Consider the following 18,567-nt stretch of genomic DNA (forward strand, 5'->3'; position numbering starts at 1 on the left):
ACTCAAATAAATGGGCATCTAGTTTTGGGGACCTACAGCAGAAACAGAATATTTTTTCACGTTTGCTAAATTGCTCTTCATTTGGGATAGACAGCCAGTACTCTTTCCCTCTGCCCTAATATTTGCTTTTCCTTACGGTGCTCCTTGAGTCTCCTCAGCAACGAGATGACAGCTCCCCAGTTATCATCGGAAAAATGAAAATACTTTTTCAAAAAGATTGGACAAAAGTCTGGCTGTTTTTCAGACAGATTTATTGTTTAACAGCAAGGTTTTGCCATAATGCTACAGCTTGAGAGGAATTTAAAAAGACAATTATTTTAGTAGTTAAAATGACAGAATGCCAAATTATAAAAATGTCAGGGGAAAAATGCAGGCAATTTAAATTTCCTGGCAATGGGTCTATAATTTATTTGTAGGATCAGAGTATTCTGAGCTACGGACAAATGCAGTTTGTGGAGAGAAAAATTACACCCAGAGTTTCACTGCCTGATTTTAGTGCTCAATTATACTGTTATGTTTTTATAAAGAATAGTTGCTTTTAATCTTCACATAGGCTAATACCTATAAGGAACCCTATCTGTGAGACCTTTGAATTCTTCTCCTTTTTTTTTTTTTTCATCTTCAAAAAGCTTTAGGGGCGCCTGGGTGTCTCAGTTGGTTAAGCGTCTGACTTCCGCTCAGGTCATGATCTTGCGTTTCATGAGTTCAAGTGTTGCATTGGGCTCTGTGCTGACAGCTCAGAGCCTGGAGCCTGCTTTGGATTCTGTGTCTCCTCCTCTCTCTGCCCTTCCCCTGCTTGTGCTCTCTCTGTCTCTCAAAAAATGAATAAATGTTAAAAAAAAATTAAAAAAAAAAAAAAAAAAAAGCTTTAGTGCATGTTCCTGCCCAGGAGAAATTCTATCAGTCATTTTACCCTCTAACATTCTTGTTGTCATTTATCTACAGTTTTTAATTTTTTAATTTAATCTTAGTTTTTATTGATGTATAATTGAAATTGGTATAACATTAAAGTAGTTTGAGGTGTACAATGTAATAGTTTGATATTTGTATACATTGCAAAATGATCACCAGTTGACAGTCTAGTTACTATTGTATTTTTTTCTTCTGATGAGAATTTTCCAGATCCACTCTCCTAGCCGCTTTCTATATACAGCTTCTTAAATACTTAAAGTAAGAGTAGTGTTTTTTGTCCCGGAGGCTGAAAATGCCACAGAAATATTTTTTACAATACCTAATGTGAATTTCAAATAATACTTTCAGTATTAAGTATTTATTTTCAAAGCACTCTTTAAATACATAAGAAAGATTTTCTTTCGCAGGAAACTACATAAGAAATACTAATTCAGTGTTTACTGTATTTAGAGCACTATTCTAAACTAAGAGATAAATACTAAAGAAATAAGACAGTACTTGTTTTTTGACATAAAAGAAACAAAGAGCTCACAGATTAAATGCTCACAAATGTGAGAGGAGGTATAGGGTCCTGAGGTGAGAGACTGAGCCCTGAAGCAAGACCGGCTAGATTGAAATCCTGGCTCTGATGTTACCATTGTGTAACCTCATGCGAGTAACTTAATTTTCCTCTGCCTCAGTTTCATCATCTGTAAAATGGGATTAATGAAAATTAAAGTAATGATCGTATTTGCTGTAATTATTGTGTATCACAACAATTTATAATTAATAACCCACCTCCTTGGGCTGTCGTGAGGGTAAATAATGAATTAACATACATTCAGAGCACTGAGAACACTTTTGAAAACAGAATAAGCTCTCTGAGATCATGCTTATTGTAATGGGCCTGGTGCTTTCAGACTGCATTGTTCTATTCATTCATTCATTCGTTCATTCATTCATTTCCATTTTACAAGAGGGAGAGAGTGCCTGAGGGAGGGACAGAGAGAGAGAGAATCCCAAGCAGGCTCCGCGCTGTCGGCCCAGACCCCGATGCAGGGCCTCGGACTCATGGACTGTGAGAGATTCTGACCTGAGCCGAAATCACGAGTCAGATTAACTGACTAAGCCACCCAGGAACCCCTGAATTATTCCTTTAATCTCGATATCCATCATCTCTAGTTGGAGAGGCCAAACATTTATAAGAGAAGAACTAGAAAGATGTTATAACCTGGAATACAAGAATAGGTACTGAGAGTCTGTGGCATTAAGATGTTACCCTGGAAGAGAATGCAGGATGCATTTCAAGAAGATGGTGAGGATAGAGGAGAACGGAGTTTGGTCCCAAAGGATAAGTAAAGCGGGGGAAAACTAAGTCTTTGGGTAGGTAGATGAAGAGAGAAAATATGGCAAAAACAAAGATGCTTAGGTTTTTTAGAACTGGGAATCCCTTAACACATTCAGGATGATGTAAAATAACTAAGGACAGAAAGCATGAAGCTTCTGGTTAAAATTCTAAAGCTGGCTGCAGATAAGGCCAGTGAGAACATGTAAAATTATGACTTCCAGCCCATTATTTCTTTTGCTACACCAAAATGAGGTAGAAGCAGGTCATATGGTCGTTTTGTTGTTCATTTCCCCAAAATTGAATTAAAATATTTTTTTTAGAGGGCTCCAGTTAAAAACAACTAGGATAAAAGAAGAATAAGAAATCCTGTGCATTTAGTGGTAATTCTCTTCCTGGGACACACAAATGTGCTTTATATATACATTTTCCCACAAGGATGGCAGGATTTCCCTTGTTTTAATTTAAATCACTGCATGTTTTCATTGAGGTGACGTGCACCTCTTATAGTCACTTTACTCCTATAATTTGACAATTTATGTCTCTCACCCTAAAATCATAGTGAGTCCATCTGCTTCTTCATACATTCTACTTCCTTTAAATAGACTGATGGGAAAGTAAAAAAAATGCTTTTGTAGTTGGTGGATTTATTATCCACGCTTGACAGTTATTATACCTGTAGTCTGCTTCTCTTAAATTCGAAAGTTGTTGATTGATTGACTTTTGAGAAGAATGGCCAGGAAGGTGAAAGTATTTAAAAACTTCATGGTATGTCTTCAGGAGTTGGATTTTGAGATTTATGAAAACTATAGGTTAATGGTGTTTTTAAAAGACAGGCAGAACTTTGCTCTGGAAACCCTTTTGGCTTTCTAATAGCTTCTTGGTTCATTTTCTCAATGTTTATCGGGATGAGTTCAACAGTTTCTCATATTTTCTTGTCTCAGGTTGCTGAAAAAGAGGGAGAGAGCCTCAAGTGTCCCCACTATGATAGGTCCTTCCAGAGGCAGAATTGTCCCAACGTAACCAAGTTCCCAATCTTTACCTTGGGGCAGGAGCTCCGAAGTCTTCCTAAGAGCCCCTCTCTCAGTAGTCCTATTCAGCACATACTTGTCCCAAACCTACTTTTGAAGAAAACTTGGCCTTTTTCAAAGGTGAAAAGGTTATAGAGTTCCCCTACTCTTTCAAACCATTTGTTCACGTTTTGTGTTTGCAAACCTGCCACTTGAATTTCTGTTAATGTTTGAAAAGCTGGACTGGATAGAGAGGTCAGGGGCCTCCTTATTGCCAAACTGCTCTAAGCCGTCTGTTTGGAACCTGATATCAAATGCACAAAATGGAAAAGTGAGTCTAAACGTGTCATCAGATGGCAGGCCCATACACTGTTGTGAATGCTGGTGTTCATCAGGCTGGGTTATCAAGGTCTGAGGCAGTAGGATTGTGGCGGAGACTGTGGAATCAGACGGCCTGGGTTCAAATCCCAGCTCTGCCACTATTTTCAGTTCCAGTTGCTATGTAACGACCACTCCAAAGACAATCTCTTTTTATGGTCCTCTCTCCTGATTCTGAGCACGGACTAGATTTAGTTAGGTTTTCTAAGTCTCTCGTGCAGTGTGGTCAATCAGTGAGTGAGGCTGGAGTCATCTCAAAGGCTCAGTAATTCACATATCTGACTGCAGGCTGGGTTCTCAGCTGGCACCATCAGCTGGAGCACCTACACATGACCTTCCATGTACACCAGGCTTCCTCTTAGCATGGCAGCTGGGTTCCCAGGGTGAGTGTTTCAATAAAGGTCCAGGTGAAAATTGTAGCTTCTTTTATGATCTAAAATCAGATCACATAGCATCACTTCTGCTGTGTTCTTTTCATTAGAATCAAGTCACTAAGTACAGCCCACATTCAAGAGGAAGGCAATTACACTCTTCAATGGGAAGGGTGCCCAAGAATCTGAGAACGTGTCTTCAAACCATCCTTGCCACTTATTAGTCGGAAGACCTCTCTGGTTTTGGCTTTCCCGGTCAGTAAAAGAACAATGAGAGTAACTTATCTCAGGACTTTGTGAAGATTAAACAAGAACAGAACAGTACCCGGTATTCAATACGCCTTAACTTAGACCACTGTCATGCAGATCTGAATTGATGCGGATAGGGTCGTCAATGATGATATAGCTCCAAGCAGACAGAGTCTGGGCAATTGCCACCTTTCCAAAATCTATTGGTGACATTTGACAAATCCCAGTGCCTGTGTTCTTATGGCTCTGGGAACAGAGTTACTATATATGGTCTGAATTCTTTGGTTCACCTCATTTTAGTGACAGTTTCCAGATATAGGTCAGTCCATTTAAACCTGGCCCCATTTATGGCAATTTATTTCGTTATAGGATAAAGTAGTTAGAATCATGAGTAATAATTACTGTGCCTATATTGCTTTTCACACCTTAGCCAAGTAATCCTCACCTCACCCAGTGAGTAAGGTTGGAGGAGCACCCTTCCTTCCTCCGGGATGAGGAAACCAGGACCTTGGTTAAGTGGCTTGTTCTACATTCCACAAAGAGGCAACAGGCGGGCTGGAGTGAGAAGCTGGAGGTCCTGACTCTCTGGCCCCTCCAACATGCCTAAATAATATGTAGACTAATACCCCATCACTGATCATTACCCAATGGCAGTTAATATGCTATTTTCAGATATACAGGTATTTGAAATTCCTTTTAAACTATCTTTCATTTTTTTGTAGCAGAGAACTGGCCAGTGTCTACTCAGCATAATGTGAGATATTACAAATCTTGTAAGTAAAAGCATACTTGGCTACTCAATACACCTTTTTTCCCGTTTCGGTCAAATTAATCCTTTCTGATATTCTTGGGTATCCGAACTTTTTTATCTAGGGCAGAAGGAACTGTTGAGAACACTCCCAGTCTTTGCTGGCAAGTGCCCCCAGGCTGGCTCCTAGGCGTCATCCCTCCTGCCCCAGTTATTACATTTCTAGTTTGATGTTAGTGAATTCAGGAGTAAAAAAAGGTACAAGGGCCATGCTCTCCGTGGGCGCTGGGCGGGGACGCCTCCCTTTCCCTCTCCTCTCCTCCCCTCCCGGCCCTATCTAGGCTTGCCCTCGGGTGCGGAGGCTGCCGCTCGCGCTCACCGGGGGGCGCTGTGCAGCCGGCACCGGGCGGCCGGAGGTGAGTCGGCTCGGAGGCGGCGGCTCCCGGTCCTGCAGGCGCGCGGAGGGGCGAATCCCAGGCGGCGAGGTCGCCGCCCCCGCCCCTCGGCCAGCCCCTCCGTCTGCCGGGGAGAGGGGAGTGGCCGCACGCCTCCCGCCGCAGCCCTGCTCTCCGCAGCCGCCGAGCTCTCTGCAGTCGGGCGCGCACCGGAGCCCAGCCTCGGCGCGTGGAGGCGGTGCGGGAGCGCGGGGCGCGCCAAGGGTCGGCAGCCGCGGGACAGCGTCCGCCCAGCAGCCTCCGCCGAGCAGCCGCCGCGGGAGCCCCGCAGCCTCGCAGTGGGCCCGCGCCCCGGAGCGCGAAGAGGACCAGGAGGCGGAGTGGCGCCCGGCGAGGTAGCGCGAGCGCTTTCCCCCTCTCCCTTGCCCTGCCCGCTCGCTCCAGCCGCGGCCCGCCAGGGGCGGTAGAGGGGGCGCCCCGCGCCTTTGTGCCCGAGGTCCCGGTGGCCCCGCCGCAGCCCGCGGGGCACAGGTCAGAGGGGGCTGCGGCGCTCTCGTCCCGGCGTGGCCGCGCTGCGGCGAGAACTCGCGCGTGCTGGAGGTCGCGCCCGGTGGTCGTGACTCCGCAGTCGTTTCGGGGGCGGGTGGGAGAGCAGGCTTGTGAACTAAGTTGCTCTTACTTTGTCCTATTCTCCTAGCACTGTGGGCAAAGTGGAATCCAGATCTTCCCCGTTCTCACCCACACCCCTCCATTTCCCTGGCCCACAGCTGTTTCCTGGCCCCCTGGTTCTTTGGAAGTGGCCTCCTCCGGGAAGGAAAACGGAGGGAGAACAATGGGGCGTCCTGGGGTGTGGGGTTCAGGTGCGGCGTGCCCCGGCGGCGGCTGCAGGGGAGAAGGGGGTCCAGGACCCGATGGGGCGTCCCGCGCGTGCAGCTGCGCCTCGCTCCTTTGTTCCGCCGCAGCGGAGGGGGCTGCCCTGGGTCTCGTTTCCTGCCCGGGATGGGATTGATTCACGGTCGTTGAGAGGGAAGGGGAGGGAGCGGGGCCGGAATGAAAACCAGATTAGGTACGGGAGCCCTGGAGGGTGCTAGCGGGGGCCGGGAGGAGGGTTGGGGAGGCGTTGATGAGAGTGCCCTGGAGAATGGATTGCAAACACACAACATTTTGTCTAGGGGCCGTGTGGGTTTCTGAAGCTTCTTTGTAATGCTTTGTTCAGGCTGTGGCCCGAGCGTTTATTGCCTCAACAAGTTGTGCACTTCCTTGAGTTCTAGGCGCTCCCGGTGTTAGTTTGCTGAAATCAAATCTTAGTTACAGTGGAGGAAGACTTTTTTTTTGTTATGGATCAGGGTATTTGTGTGTATGTGTGTGCCTCTGGATCTGTGTGTGTGTAGCCAGTGGATATTGGCTTGAATGGGTATGAGGCAAACTTTATAGAATTGATTTTGACATAAAATAATTTTCTCTATTGTAATATAGTATATAACAATGTTCCAGGAATGTTTGAGGGGAAACCACTATAAAATTAGACATTGCTAAATAAATGAATCAGATTATGTAACACTTGAGTTGAAAAACCCTTTTGCAGGCTTTCCCAGAAAACACACCCCACACACCAGTGTTTGGATTTTGAGTTGAAAAGCCACTGCTTCTGTGCTTTCACTCTCCCCATGTGGGCCACCTGGAATAAGAAAAAGAACTCTTACCATTATGGTGAATGGGGATTTTTTTTTTTAGGGGGGAGGTAGAATTAAATGTAATATATTGGCTATTTGTTGAGTGACCCTTTTCTAGATTGGAATCAAGAAACCCAGGAGGAAACAAGGTTGACCTGCTGAGGGAGCCAGGGGGCATTGAATGATGAATGTTGTTTGAATGGGGTATTCCAAGCAAACCTGTTTTGGGAGGAGGCTGACTTTTCCAGGCATTCATGGTTTGTGTCTATGGGACAGTAGTGGAAGGATCCCAAAGTGGGACTGAAGGTTAGAGTTACCGTGGTGATAATTTAGGAGACATTCAGGTATAGTAGTCTGGCTGCAGGCAGGGCCAGGAATGTAGTCCGGCTGCAGGCAGGGGCGGCAGATGACCCAGTGCTGTGTCTTTGACAGCTCTGAGGACCCGCTGTGAAACCACCCCATTGGGCATTCATGTTAGGACAACCAAGTTTGAAAGCCTCTTAACCTTAGCATGGGAATTAGGAGCTTACTCCAGGGGGAAAATATGTTTCCTGCCCACTAAGTGGTAATGGAAAAGAGCTGTGCAAGCTGCTGCTGAGGGTTTGTCTTTTTCGTGGGGGGATGTGGTCACATTTTCAGGCCGGGCTGAGAAGCAGTGGGACTTGTCCTCAGGAGCCATTATGATGTGAAGCTGAAGTGGGATGTAGTCCAACCATCAAGCTGTTTGTTGTTATAACTAACACATTGCCTGGCAAAACATTGTGCCACAGGCAGCAAACAGAGGGAACAGAGGGAGACTCCTTCCTTATTGTTGTGTTGCCATTTTGGACTCTTCATGTGTGCTGTGAATAACTCTGTAAAATGTAGCGCCGTTGGATTCCTCCCAAGTACTCCTTGGGATATACATTAACAACAAGCAAAGCATGAGACTGTGTTAACTGTTGCTGGGGACACGGGGTGCGGGTAGGGGGTTTCTCTTCCATAGCTTGTCTCTGGCCAAGGGCTCTCCCCGTGGAGCTCCTGTTGTGCGTTGAGGCTGACTACTGGCTGCACCCCCTTCATGGGATGGGATGAATCATCACTTTGTCAAGCCTGGCGTTAAAGACTGACTCTCCGTGGTTGCCACACAGTAAGGCAAAGCAAGGAGGAGCTGTGGATGTCAGTGGGGAAGGATTGGGGGTGGGAGTGGTTTGGCTAACAAGGGATCTTCAGAGTGTAAGATCCATGTGTTTAACATTTGTCCTTCTTTTTGGTGAGACTCTCCTCTCCTCCCCTTCCCTTCTACTGTTTTCAGTAGCTGGATATTTGGATTTTAATTAAATAGCCTAAGAGTAATTGTCACTATCCTTTAGTAAGTGTTTACCATGTGTGACGGGTTTTGCATACGTAACTACGAATCCTTAGAGCTTGATGAAGTGGATGTTATATCCATTTTACAGTTGAAATGAGGCCTAGGGAATTTAGTAGCTTGGCCTCTTACACCCTACTTGTGTAGGTAACTAGTGAGTGGTGGACGGGGAATTTGAACCCTGATCTCTGATTCCAAGGTCCCTAGTCTTTTATGTAGACACTGTATGGTATGATATCTGTTAATAATAGGAATAACAACAGTTTGATTATTTGATTCACCTTTTGCAAAGTTCGTATCACTTTCCCGTGTATTATCGTAACTGATCCTTTGAGAAACCTCTGTGAGATAGGTTTGGAAGGCACAGTTAATGACATCACAACCCTTAAAACTGTGTTGTTAAAAAGCTTTATGCTGTGTGATGGCCTGTGTGACTAAGCTTTAAGTGAAGGAAACTTTATTTTTAAAAAGTTAGGCTGCCAACACTTAAAAATACTATTCTTTTTTGGAGACCTTTAAAAGTGGTGGAATAGAATAGATCTTACGTAGTGTTTAAGCATTTTATATTTATTGAAATCCATTTTAGCTCCTTTTATCTTACAGCCTTTTCATAGCACAGCACACTTTGGAGACCCAGTGCCAGAGTGTCTTTTTAGAAGAGAAATAAGGAGGGAAGGAATGTGATTATGAAGAGGAAGTGGGGCATCAGAATTGGAAACATACGCAGCAGCAGGCCGTACATTTTCCCAGCACATGCTTTGGGTCCTGGCAGGCGCCTTTTACAGAAGACATCCTTCCTTAGGGAAGTGTCGAGGGCCCTTTTTTTACAATACCTCTGAGATCATCACATGTCTGTGCTCATGGGAACACATATTTCACGGGACTTCTGTGCTCATCCTTCCCCACAGGGGAAGCAAACGAGCTTAGTTGTCCGTGTGAGAAGGGAATGGAAGCTGTCTCCAGTCCTTGGGGTGGAATGGAGAGCGGTCGTGGGCAGGAGGCACCTGTCCTTGACCTGGCAGTGACCACCCGGTGTAGGAGCGGAATGGATTTTAACACTTGACATCATCGTTTGTTTATGGCTTTCTCAGAATGCTCCTGGGCGAATGGGAAAGTCAATATTGGTTTTGTTTCTAAGACAAGAGTGTGAAGACTGTAAGTTCTACTTACGTGTGTAATTGTTTCAAGCTAGGACCTCATTTGGGGTCTTCAGGGAGTATGGTGCAGATGCAGTAACTTTTGTCTCCTCCTTTTCGCCAGCTATTTGGAGGGAGCCAGACACGAGGTCTGCTGAGCTCTATTGGGGAGCACCTTCCAACTTAGCAGCTGAGCAGGGTGAGGGATGAGTAGCAGCGTCTCGCCCCTGTCACCTTTTCTGGGTTTCTCTTCAGTTTTCAGCGCCTTCTTCATCCATTCGTATTTTATTAAGCATAATGATGGGAGGCCATGCATTAAAAAGCAATAAAGGAAATCCATTGTGCCTCAAAGGACACACAGCAGGGCGGGTCACTGTGCCCAGAGTGGATGTTGGTGACACGAAGAAAGTGACTGTGACAGCTGTGGTGACCAGGGCCACGCCAACACTTGGTGCCAAGACAAAAGCTGAAAACAAAAGCAAGAGAGTGAGGGGGACCCTAGCACAGTGCCCGCTCCTTCTTTGTCGGAGGTTTCATTCCTCCAGCCTTTGATGGTGCGCAAGGGCCCGGGATCTCTGAACACCTGCCTCTGAAGGTTGGATTGGCTGGGATGTTAGGAAGCAGCATCCTGGAGGAGAGCCCGGGGGATCCTTTTGTGGATCCTGAGGATGTCTAAAGTGCCCTTCCATGGGGGAGGGTGCCGACCTGCGTGGTTGGCCCTGGCGTATTGTAGGACCTTGGTGCCTCCTGCTTTCTTTCCTTCACACCTGCCAGTGTCCTGTCCTCCTCCTGTGTTCAGCCTGGCTGGCGATTCAGTCCCGTTGAGGCTATTCACAGACTTCGGCTGTATTTGCCTTGTGGACAAGAAATGCCAGGTCCCCAAAGAATGAAGCATTCATATTTTATATGACGGTCATTGCTCTTGGGTGCTTTCTTTGTGTCAGGCCTCATGCTGGGTGCTCTCTACAGCTGGTTTTGTTGAATCCTCCTTGCTCTCCTCCAGTAGGAGATATTTGTGGATGAGGGAACGGAGTAAGCCCAGGAACTGTGTGCTTTCCAGAACAACATGCTGCCTCCTGGTGCAGTGTTCTTTGAAGCTTTGGGCCACTTTTTTTTTTCTTTTAAGTTTATTTATTTACTTCGAGAGAGTGTGAGAGAGTGGGGGAGGGGCAGAGAGAGAGAGAGAGAGAGAGAGAGAGAGAAAGAATCTCAAGCAGGCTCTACACCGCCAGTGTGGAGCTGGATGCAGCCCTCAAACTCACGAACCAAGAGACTGTGACCTGAGCTGAAATGTCGTCTGACGCTTAACCTCCTGAGCCACCCAGGCGTCCTGCGTTGGGCCACTTGTAAGGAGTATATTTTAAGGAGTTGGAGGGAGGGCCTGCCCTTGACAGTCCCTCCCCGCTGCCTTCCTTGCTTCCTTTGTCAGCTGGAGTCAGGGTTCCCGTGGGTGTCCTTGGCCAGTCCAGAGCTGGGCCGTTTGGTTGAAACGCTTCTCAGTTTCTCCTTCTTTTCTGGGCCTCATGCTTGGCTCTCCCATCGTGCCTCAGTCTACCCCAGATGAGGGCAACTTGGGGAACAGGATTTAGCCTGCTGGTGAAGACCCGTTCCTTGCCTGTGCTCTTTCTTACTCTCTCCTGGCACTTCTTTATCTGCAGGAATGAGACGGCCATCTGGGGCTTTGCAGGGGCCTTGTCTGGTCTCTGGTCTCTAGTCTGTCCGAAGGCAGACGGTGTGCTGCTGGTCATCCAGTTGGAGGTCAGGGCCCGACGTGTGTGAGTGGAATGGTGTGAGCACCGCTGTGGAGCTGGGGCTGAGGGACCAAGACTTCGGACCAGGCGGGGAAAAAGAGGGTTGGTGTAGAATTTATATTCTTGCAAGATAGGCAGTTTTAGAAGTTGAAGTCTGGAGAAAAGTGAAAATTGACATTCTTTCTTTTCTTATCAGATAAACAACACTGAGCTTCTAAAAATACCAGGTGCCTGGCTTTCCCTGATAGTTTGAGAGGCCAAGAGGAAACCAGGTCTGTGCCTTCCAGGGACTTTCCCACTGATCCTGGGTGGACCCAGGAAGCTTGGAAATGCACAGGTGTCTTCATTTTGCTGTGTTAAAAGTGAAAATACAATTCAAAATTGTACTTTATGTATTTTTAAACTTGTTAAAGAGAAAAGAGAGGAATTCGACATCCTTAAAGAGGTTTTCAAAAATTGAATGGAAAAGACGATGGAACAGGTTGTTAACTACTGAGTTTTGTGAACGGGGTGTTCATGTCATTTCCCTGCTGATTTTCACTGGTTGCCCGAAAGTAGTTTTCGTACACTTCAATCAAAACAAACAGCAACAACAACTCTTGGTTTTTTCAAAAACTTTTCAGCCTTGATGGAAAAATCCCTGCTAGCCTGCTTGCATTTTCCATCGCACCTTCCTTCTTTCTTCTCCCTGAATGCTGCTTCCTTTTAAGTTCTTTGTTATTAGACCCTACAGGGCTACTTGCGGTTCTTAGCTGATCTTTTTTTTCCCCTTGAAAGTACTTCAGAAGGATCATCATGATTTTATTCATTTTAGAATCCCAGGCTAAATGCTTTTAAGAAAAGCTTAATTTTTAAAAAATTTTTTAAAGTCTATTTATTTTTGAGAGAGAGAGTGAGTGTGTGGCACCCAAGCAGAGGAGGGGCAGAGAGAGAGGGAGACAGAGAATCCAAAGGAGGCTCCATTCCAGGCTCTGAGCTGTCAGCGTAGATCCTGATGTGAGGCTCGAACCCATGAACCGTGAGATCATGAACTGAGCCGAAGTTGCACGCTTAACCAACTGAGACACCCAGGCACCCCAGGAAAAGCTTAATTTTTATGAACCCCGGACTTAGGTCAGTGTGCATGGCTAGTGTTTTGTAGACACTCTGCTTAACAGTTGTAATAGGCTGACCACAGTTTTGATCTACCCCTGATGTGGTGAGCCATCTAGGAAGAAGTTCTCATTTGCCTGAAATCTTCAGGGTGTTGAGAGGTATTCATAAAAACATATGAATTGTCACATTGGGTGAGATTCAGCCTTCTGCTTTGTGCAGCAGCAGAATATAAGTTAACACAGTATTCTGTGACATCGGGGCAGGGGGCTGGAGTTAGATTTCATCGCTTCGTAGGTTTCATGGATAACTTTAAATATCTCTAATTGCATGATCTCTTAAAAACTTCTCATTCATATATTTAAATTCATATATTCAGATTCTTGAATATTTATTTTTGTTCTATATTCTATACATTTCACATCTTCAAAGGACCTTGATAGTATTGGTATTTTGACTCTCAAGTGCCCAATTTTTGGAATAGTAGAGTATTAAAGTTGAAAGAGCCTAAAGGTCACTGCTGTAACCCCTTCATTGTATCTGAGACCTGCTTAGGTTCATGAAGTTGACCTGGGACAGATCTGGGAACTTGACCGTAGCCTTTTCTTTTCTTTTCTTTTCTTTTCTTTTCTTTTCTTTTCTTTTCTTTTCTTTTCTTTTCTTTTCTTTTCTTTTCTCACTGCCCCCCGCCCCACGCCAAGAGTGAGCATGTGGGAGAGGGGCAGAGAGAGAGAGGGAGAGAGAATCCCAAGCAGGCTCTGCATTGTCAGTGCAGAGCGCTAGGTAGGGCTCGAACTCATGAAACATGAGGTCATGATGTGAGCTGAAGTCAGATGCTTAATGACTGAGCCACCCAGGTGCTCCTTGACTGTAGTCTTTTAACTTCTTGCTCAGTTTTCCTTCTAGGGGAATATTTCATTGTCTCCCCAAGTCCATCTAAATTCAAGCTCAGTACCCAGTACCTAATAGTCGATCCTCTTTTGACTTGGCTGTTTATGCTGATAGGATTCCCATCATCATCTGGACTTGGGATTCCAGAAGCATTCCCTACTTCTCCACTTTCTGTGACCCATCCATTCAGTTGTTTTATTTGGTTGATTATTGCCTTTAATTTCCAAGTCCTTAAGCCTCTGCTCTGGCTCAGGCCTCTAAAATGCTGGGTTAGTAGAATGTAGCAATTACCAAAGTGGGTTGTTCCATAAAAAGTTAGGTTGAAAAAAAAAAATCCCATAAAGTGAGTACATGTGTACTTCAGAAAGGGTTCCTTGGAGAAGTAGGTGTTGGTTCAATAACATTTTAAATAGGTTTCTTTGCAGAAAGACTTGTTACGGCCTTTCATTTGTGGTTGCGGACTATGACTATCCAAGAGAGAGATACAGTATGCACATGTCCCCATTGTGTGACCACTGAACCCCTTCTGGCAGGGGTCATTATTTGACAACACTGCTATAGTTACTTCACAGTACCATTTCTAGAGCCGTTACCAGCTGACTTTGTAGGAGAATGTGTATTCGTTTGATGTGAGCCACACTTGGTTCACTCTCAGATGAGTCTTAAGCTTTTTGACCTCATTATTCTCCTGGAGCTTTCCTTCACCCTGGAAGGCCCTCTCCACCCTGTTACACGTCTTTCACAGCCAGGTTTGTTCTCATCTCAACCACTTTCCCCCAGACTCTTGCTCTTCTGAACTTAGAGCATTTACTGTTTCACTGCTTAAAACAAAGAGAAAATATTTAAAACAGTCAAAATATTAGAAGGAATGTTGCACACCCCTAATAGTTAAATTACTGGAATTCATAAAAATGACACTTTCCCTATTTGTGTCTGTTGATGTGTCACACACACATTACACTCTTGCCTCTTTCTCCATACTGGGGAGCTTGTTCCCATTAGCTAGGATGTGGCTTTTTTTTAAAAAAAAATTGTGTTATTGTTATTACATTGCATGTATATAGTATGCAGGGAGAATTGAGATCTTTAGGGCTTCATGGCTTACCATCTGTGACCTGATATACCTCTCTATTTATTTATGTCTTTTATGTCCTCTGGTGAAATTTTATCATTTTGTGTCTGAAACTCTTACATCTTCTGTTAGATTTGTGCCAACGTGCCTCATGGTTTTCGTGGTCATTGTGAATGGATTTGTGTCTCATATCTCTGATTGGTGTTGCTGGTGTACAAGAGTGGCATTGACTTTGTGTTTGTTTGTAGATCGGTCTTGACTGATCAAGTTTCCGCTTAAACTTGGGTTTGTGCTTGGAGCCTGAGGTTGGGTGGCTTACCTAATAGAGCACAAAATACACCCTGTGGTGGAAATGTCACCTTTCCCACTTGTAAGATTACTGCAGTACTTTGAGAAGTAAGGGGAGGTGACTTTTTTAAATTCTTCAGTGTATGCATTTATTCATTCATCAGATGTTTGGGTGCTTATTATGTGCCGGACCCTGGACTGGGCCCTGTACTAGTCTTCAGTGGTGGTAGCACAGGCATGATTTCCGCTCTCATGGCGTATGAGGGGAGAGAGATGTTGCAGAAATGAACGCAGATATTTATGATTTATGAACTGTGATTGGTGCTGTGAAGGAAAAGGACAGGGGACTGTGAGAATAAGAAAGGCTAAGAGAGGTGACGTTAGATTGAGGCTCCAGGGAGGGCCTGTCTGAGGACGTGGACATTGGTGCAGTGGTCTTGAGAATGAGTCGGTGCTGGAGGAAGAGAAGCCCAAAGAGCTTTCCAGACCCTCAAAAACAAGCTCAGAAAGCCCCAAGATGGGGCTCTGCTGTTAATGGTAGATTGCTGGAAATTTTAGTAATCAGTGACTGAAATCAAGTTACTGCCTCTTAGTAAATCATCATGATAGTGGTATTCAATAGTGTGTAAATTATGATGACATGGGAATATTTATTTTTGGTCAGTAATTTCCTCTTCCGCCCCTTCCTCCTCAAATGAAAATGCTTGAGGGGTGCCTGCGTGGCTCAGTCAGTTGAATGTCTGACTTCGGCTTAGGTCATGATCGGCTTCTGAGTTCGAGCCCCATGTCGGGCTCTGGGATGACAGGTTGGAGCCTGGAGCCTGCTTCAGATTCTGTGTCTCCCTCTCTCTCTGCCCCTCCCCTGCTCATGCTGTTTCTTTCTGTCTCAAAAATAAATAAACATTAAAAATATTTTTTTTTAAGAAGAAGAGAAAACGCTCGAGTTAAGAGAGTGCCCCCGTGGTACGGCTTGAACTGGGCTGCTGCCCATCCTCCATCCCCAGTTGCCCATCTGAGTGCTGCCATTACCCCGTGTACTGGCACCTGCTGGGCACATCAGAATCCTGCTCAGACTGGGTCCTGCTCTGAGTCTGGACAAGCCCTCTTCCCTTCCCGGGAGGGGTTTGGAGCAGGGCCACCTTTGGCTCTTTCAGTGGCTAAGCCCTTACCCCCCCCCCCCGCCCCCCCTTCTCCAAAGATACACTGAAGGCTTTGGGGTAGGTGGAGGGGTCCTGTGTGAGTTACACTTAAGCCCACCTAGACTAACTGCTCTTTGGTCATTGAAGCTTTGCACCGGGGTAAGTGTGACTGAGTCTGGTTCTTTCTTACATGCCTCAGTGGGAGGCAGTGTGGTGCAGTGGTTACAGGCTAGTTCTAGAGAAAGTATTGGTTTGGAGACTTGACTCTTCTGCTTAATAGTCCATGGCGTTGGGCAGGTAGCTTAATTTGTCTATGCCTCTGCTTTCTCATCTGCAAAATGCAGGTCACAATAGAGCCTTCTTTTGGGGCTTGTAGTAAGGATTCAACGTGTTATCACGTGTATGTGTCTAAAACAGCGTCAGGCACAGGCATCACTCTGTGTAAAGGTTAGTTACTACTCCTTGGTCTTTCCTGAAAATGGATTCCTGGGGTTCTTCCTCCTCCCTGCCAGACCCCCAGACCTGTTTGAATCCGAGCAGTGCACCTAATTTATGATTTGATACGGGACTCAAGTTGCTCCTGAAAAATAATTAGGAATAAAGATGGCAAAGAAAGAAACCAAAATGTTCACGGCGATTGTGTTGGTGTAATTGTGGTGACTTACTTTTACCCCTCTTATTTTACACGTTTCCCATAATCAGGTTATGTTACTTCTGTACAGATGATAATATAATAACATCTTATGGAAAAAGGCCAGGCTGGCTCTTAACCCTAGTGGTTCTTTAAAGTGGGGCAGAAGAGGAGGGATGCCTGGGTCCTGCCTGCTCAGGTTGCTTTGACATGTGGTGGAGTACCTTCCGGTTTATGTCTCTCCGGGCAGAAGTACAACGGTATTTAAAAGTCTTTAGTAGAGATGGCCCCGAAAGTTAGAAGGTGGGGGATGTGGTTCCTAGTGAAAGGAAACTCTTCATTCTTTGTTTCTTCTTCTGTTTTTCCCTTTGTGTTCCTTCTTGCGCTCCCTGAGCAGGCCTCCAGCCATCTGTTACTCAGTCTCTTTTGGGCTCCTCATACTCCCCTCCCCCTCGAATATGTTCTGTTTCATCCCCCATCTTTCTCCTTTACTTGCTGTCGTGCAGTAAAGGAGATGCATACGTTTCTACGATTTAAAGAGTATTTTTTCTTTATTTTTAATCGTAAAACTAAATGTAACTTTTTGCCTTCAAAAATCTAAATTGAGTTGCCTTTTATTTACTCACACCTGTAATTAATTGATTGACTTAGTTTCTAACTAAATCACTAAACTCTGGGGGCGGGGGGGAGGTGGGTCTGTGCCTCCTGATAGCTCCAGGAATCATGGGGGATTGGGAGTCTGAAAGAAGGGAAGATTGAGGGGATGAGGAAGTTAAATTTCTCCTCTTTCCCTGTTTTTCTTAGGATGATCTGTATTGTTACCATTTCATTATGTGTCAGAATTTTTAAACGTTTCCAAACTGGAAGAACAGAATTCTGGACAATTACCAAGGTGCATTTTTACAAAGAAAACCTTGCCAAATCTGACACATTTCCTCAAAAGTCCGTTGTTTTTAATTACTTTTTAAAAAGTTCAGCAAGCTTTCCAGCTCTCCTTTCATGCTCCCTTGTATAATTGTGAGTGGAGAAATGGGCTTTCCTGCTAAGTTTGTTTTATCTGCAGGAATTTATGCGTAAGCAGGGGTATTCTATGAGTATCTCAAAATAATACCGACACAGGTTTCAAAGAGGATATGACAGCCGTGGAGTGGAAGAGCTACTTCCTTGAGAAATATTGCTAATTTCAATGAGATTTCACAGTTGAATGTGAAATCTAGTTGAGGGGATTTGAATGAGGTGATGCCTTCCCATCCCATATTTCACAATTTATAATGTTTTTCATCTCTCACCACAAATGCCCAATTTGAATGTGACATAAATATTTATGAGCATTCTTTCTGTGCTGTGAGGAAGTCTAGTACAATTACAGTAAAATCTAGACTTATAGAATGGGTATCACCAGGAGTTAGTATTTCTTTTTCAGAAGGATTCGTGATTAGGAATCCTTTAAATTAGGAACAATACACATACGACTTTTGAGTAAGGCAGCGGTCGGAGAAGGTATGTATGTACATGTACCTGTGCAGCATGTACCCGTTTTCGCACGGACTCACCTAGGTATGCGCAGGACTTTGTACATGTTTGTGGCTGTTGCCTGTTTCATTTCATTTGCACCAAAACGTGGAGAAGGAGAAATTTGTTGGGTTTGTTGGTATGAAGTGTACCAGGAATAGGGCATGAGCATTGAAGAAATAATGGTAAAACTGTCAGCCCAGTCTTAATCCTTGCCTTTTGTTGCTCATTTGGAAAACAAACAAAATGGTATGTGTAAAATGTTAAAGGAAACTTGTACCCGGTTACATCCTTGGAAGGGGCCAGTTTTCCGTCTCATGGATTCCAGGATGGAATAGTTGACAACTTGCGGGAGAAATGCCCCTCTTTACCTGGCACACAGGCTGGCGACATTGGCTAGGGAGGTGGCTTCACCTGTGATTTAGCTTCTAGCCTTACGCGTGCTCTCCTGGCCGCGGCTGTGCGTGATGATCTTTTCTTACTGGAACATTTAATTACCGTGGCAGATGTGGGGAGCTCAGTTCCGCAGCCGTACAGCTGTTTGTATGTCCAGTTGGATTTCTTGAGAGAATTAATCACTTTTTCGAGGATCTTATGCTGAGGTCTACAAGTATAATAGGATTTAAGGGGAAAGTTTATTGCATGGG

General features: G+C 45.0%; 1 protein-coding gene across 4 annotated transcripts in view; it reads left to right on the top strand.

Moving 5' to 3' along the window:
• The first annotated feature begins 5,362 nt into the window (after positions 1 to 5,362).
• MYO1B (myosin IB) overlaps positions 5,363 to 18,567 on the top strand; it is a 190,632-nt gene continuing 177,427 nt past the window's right edge. For 2 of the 4 annotated variants that reach the window (XM_045480559.1, XM_045480561.1), the window contains exon 1: positions 5,403 to 5,782. The gene's annotated coding sequence lies outside the window, so the exon portion shown is untranslated. Of the gene's footprint in view, positions 5,783 to 18,567 lie in introns of all 4 variants that reach the window. The other 2 variants (XM_045480564.1, XM_045480562.1) reach the window with 2 other exon arrangements.

This window comes from Leopardus geoffroyi, chromosome C1 (genome assembly GCF_018350155.1).
Source record: "Leopardus geoffroyi isolate Oge1 chromosome C1, O.geoffroyi_Oge1_pat1.0, whole genome shotgun sequence".
Lineage (NCBI taxonomy): Eukaryota > Metazoa > Chordata > Mammalia > Carnivora > Felidae > Leopardus > Leopardus geoffroyi.